Source organism: Apium graveolens, chromosome 8, assembly GCF_009905375.1.
Source record: "Apium graveolens cultivar Ventura chromosome 8, ASM990537v1, whole genome shotgun sequence".
Lineage (NCBI taxonomy): Eukaryota > Viridiplantae > Streptophyta > Magnoliopsida > Apiales > Apiaceae > Apium > Apium graveolens.
The window spans coordinates 225,500,262-225,505,148 of record NC_133654.1 but is presented as its reverse complement, the minus strand read 5'-3'; positions in this window follow the sequence as shown (position 1 = coordinate 225,505,148).

The window sequence follows — 4,887 nt, the reverse complement described above, 5'->3', positions numbered from 1 at the left end:
ATTCGGAATTTCCGAATTTTGTATACAAGCTCCTGAAGGCTCTCTATGGACTTAAACAAGCACCTAGAGCTTGGTATGATATACTGTCCTTTTTGATTAACCATGGTGATGATATGATCCTAGTACATATCTATGTGGATGATATTATCTTTGGTTCTACAAATGAAAAACTGTGCCAAAGATTTACTAAGCTTATGCAGAGTGAATATGAAATGAGTATGACGGGGGAATTAAGTTACTTTCTTGGACTTCAAGTCAGTCAAAGAAGTGATGGGATCTTCATCAGCCAAACTAAGTATGTTAAAGATTTATTAAAAAAGTTTGGCATGGTTGAATGTTCACCTGCATCTACACCCATGTCTACATCAACAAAGTTGGATGAAGATAAAAAGGGTAAGAGTGTAGATATTTCAAGCTATAGAGGAATGATTGGATCATTGCTTTATTTGATAGCAAGTAGACCAGACATCATGTTTGATACATGTCTGTGTGCAAGATTTCAAGCCAATCCTAAAGAATCACATTTGATGGTTGTGAAGAGAATTTTCAGATACTTGAAGGGGACTCCAAAATTGGGATTGTGGTATCCTAAGGGAACTGGTTTTGAAGCTGTTGGATACACAGATGCAGATTTTGCTGGATGCAGGGTTGACCCAAAAAGTACTAGTGGAAGATGTCAGTTTCTTGGAAAAAGACTTATATCCTGATATAGCAAGAAACAACAATCTGTCAACTTCCATAGCCGAGGCAGAATACATAGCTGCTGGAAGTTGTTGTGCTCAAGTGCTTTGGATTAGAAATCAGCTAATGGACTTGACCTAATGTTACACAAAATTCCAATTATGTTGACAATACTAGTGCTATATCTATTATGGCTAATCCAGTTAATCACTCTAGAACAAAGCACATTGATGTTAGGTACCATTTTATTAGAGAACATGATGCAAATGGTACCATTGAGCTCATTTTTGTTCCAATAGAAAAACAATTAGCTGACATTTTTACTAAACCTTTGGATGAAGCAACTTTCACCAGGCTTGTAGGTGAAATTGGTATGTTAAATTCTTCATCTTAAGGCAAGAACTCAACTAATGTGTTGTAGCGGATTAATTTCTAGTAAATCAAAATTAATTTGATTTAATTGAAAATTAACCGAAATATGAATTATAAATATTCTGCATATTTATTTTTCAAATTTTTAAAATTCAACTTGGAAATTTTCAAATTCCAAGTAAACTGTCTGGATGTTGATTTACATTTTCAATATGTAAAATTAGCAAGGCATAATCAAAGTAATCAAAAGTATATAGAAAACTGAGTTCTCGATAAGTCTAATTGACTTATCAACAAGTCATTTTAAGACTTCTCAAGTGAGTTCTCGATAAGTCAATTTCCTGACTTCTCGAGTGACTTCTCGATAAGCTTTATTATGACTTATCGATAAGTCATTGTAGAGTTCTCTACAAGTGTTAACTCACAGAGTTCTCTCAAGTATAATTTTAGACTTATAAATAACTCAGAACTGAAATAATTTAATCCAATAAATTATTTTGGTAAAATACTTTTGGCCAAATTATTCTGATTTTATTTTGATTTATTCAAATAAAAATTGGAAATAATTCAGCCCATTTTGGACAAACTGGGTATTTATTTGACATCTCAATAAACTTATTTTTTTTGGTTCTCTACAAGAATAAAAAAAATAACTTATCGATATGTTCTTCACTTTTCAAAATGACTTCTCGATAGACAAATTTCAAACGTCTATTTTTGAGTTCTCGACAAGTCATTTACTTTTACTATAAATACACGGACATCTCGATATACATATACTTACGTCTTCGAGAACTTTAAGTAACCTAGCTTTTTCAATTCAAAATCGATTTCTTTCTCGTTTCAAATACTTTCTCTCTAATTTTTTTTACCCATTAATCTTCACATTCATAAAATGGCAACAAACATTATTGTACCCTTCATCCCAAAGGAGACCAACTTCCTTGCATTCTTAGATGCAAATCAAGCACCTGAAGCTTTCAAAAGCTTTGTCAAGTTCTTATCTGAAACCTACTTTGTTGGAGCTCTTACAGCTAACCCAGTTCTCTATCTGGATGTATTAGGGGATTTCTGGAACATAGTTGTAGGTAGGACAGTTGTGTTTGAAGACCGATCTTCAAGTCTAGTGGTTAACTGTCAAATCAAAGGACATCAGGTTGAGATAACTGAAGGTGATATGAACCTGGCCTTGAACATTCCAACTGACAAGGTAGTAGGGATTCCAACTCAGGAGCAGCTGTATAAATTCTTGGATGTTATCAACTACTAGCTGGTGTAGACCTTGATGACACCATCACAAACATGGGGGATTCATCAGTTTTTACTGAAAACCCCATGGTAATCACAAATGCACCTTCATGTGCAAATCAGCCTTCACATACTGTAAGGTTAGAGGGTAGAACTCTTGAGGGGGAGCTATCTAAATCCTCTCCACATCAATTGGAGGTTCCTGTCACGGGAACAACGCCCCTCAAAACCCTGGCTGAAATTGCTCTGACAATTGAAGCTGGGAGTACAATTGCCAATGACCCTACTATGGGAGAGGCAAGTTTATCACATTCACGTGACAGTGCTTTGCAAGAAGCACAAGGGTTTGAGACTGGTGCACATGACAGTGACCCAGTCAAATCTCCTCTAATTCAATTGGAGGTTCCCACCACAAGTGGAGAACAACAACTTGTCATAAATACAGAGAAATATGTTAGTCAAACTGTGACTCTTGTCACAGGTGGTTCTGATCTTACTCAACAACCTACCACCTCTCAAACTTAACAAACTCATCTAGTCTCTAACTGGATACAAGAAGCTGCAACTCAACCTACTCTTGAAGATTTCAAGGTTGATCGGCAAGCAGGAGTTGCACAGATCTCTCAACAACTCCTCACATAAATTATGTCCAATCAGGACTATCAAGCAATAATGTTATCTTATCAAATAGATGTGAAGGACCAACATGCCAAAATAGTAGATGAAGCTGGCAGAGATACAAACTGTGATGCCTGGTTGGGAAAAGGAGTTCAAGATAGAAATGGACACACTCTTGGCACATTTTAGAGAAGAGTATCTTACCATTATAGGAAGCAATGCCAGATGTCTGTCTCCACAGAAAGTATATGATGCAATAAATAAAGTGACTAAAGCTCAAATCAAGGCCTTTCACAATTTTGGGAAGGCCCTCACTGTCACATTAACTGTCCATCAAGACAAAATTATGGGAATGGTGATGAGAAAGATGGATGAGACAATCCCCTCACAGGTAGAGATCAATAAATAATTCAAAACCTTTTCAAAACAAATGTCAATATATGATCTAACTGGGGTGGACAAGAATGTGAAACCGCTGAAGGAATCCTTTGTAACTCTGCATAAGGTAGTTCAAGATCACATAACAAATTTTAATGACACAAGGAGGAAGTTGGATCAAATGCACACTGCAAGATACACTCCTTCCCTTTTGGTATTTGATGAAATACAGAAGCATGTGCAAGCTGCATTTGGACCATCTACATCTGCATCTACTTCCACATCTCAACCTGCCTCTACATCAACAAATCTACAGATTCAAGCTCTCGAAGGTCAAGTCTCAACTTTGCAAACCACCAATGACCAACTCACAACTCAAGTGCATGCTCTCACTACACTGGTGTAGAGTCAACAGGCAGATATTCAAGCATTAGTGGAATCCCACAAGCACTTATAAATGCAAAATTCTGTTGCTTTAGGAGCCATCATGGGCAAGCTCAATATCCCACTGTCTACACTTCCTCAGTCTGTGAGGCCAGAATTACCAACTCCACTGCCCATGCCTGTTTCCAAGACTAAGGGGGAGATAGAAGTTAGGATTCAACAATCCAAGGATGTTGGTAAGTAAAAGGAGCCTAGAAAATCAACCACAAGCTCTTCTAAAGCTCAATTCTCAAAAGATGTTGGACAAGACAGACTCCTAAAAGCTGCAGAAGGATGTTGTCAAGATCAGGAATTCAATGAACTTCTGCCAGTTTTAAGGGTGTCTCTCCACAATAAATACATCACATACAAGAAAGCCTTGGCCAACAACATTAACTTTGTTAGAGTGGTGATTGTCAAGGTTGATAATTTTCTGGAAAAGAGAATCATAGCTAATGTGAATGACTGTGGTTTGGACATGTGTCTCCAGGTGTCTCTCTGATAAGTGGCATTTTATACCACTTAGAACGTCTTAAAATGGCTTAAATTGGTGTCTTGAAATCAAGTATTTTGTGTATTTGATGCGTTTTTCTAGTGTTTATGCATTTCAGGGTATTAGTTGCATTTCGGAGGAGGAATCATCAAGAATAAGCCTTGGCATGTGTTCACCATTGCGAGAGGAAAAGAACGGGCATATTACGACGAAGAAACAGAGCAAACCTGGAAATTTTCCAGTAGGGTCCTGCGCGCCCGCGCAGCAATGCTGAGCGGCCGCGCAGCAGCCTTGCGCGCCCGCGCAGAAATGCTGAGCGGCCGCGCAGGGTCGGGGAAAAAGATATATTATTTTAGACTTCTACTTCTGTTTGGCTTCCAACTTCTATGTAATCTGAGTTTTATGGGACTATTATATAAGTAGATTTGAGACGTTTTTCACAGAATATTAAGAGGAGATTATGTTTTAGATTGTGTTTTGCAAGAAGCGAAGGAGATAAGGAAGAAGACCGATTTAGCACACAGCAACGAAGAGGAAGCATATATTCTTGTGATTCTTGTTTCGTTGTAACGTTGGATGCTAGTTTTCTTGCTTTGACTTATTTACTCTTGTGACGTACTCTGTTTTAATATAATTAGTTTAGTTATTATTTTCTTGTGTTCGTTTATCATGAT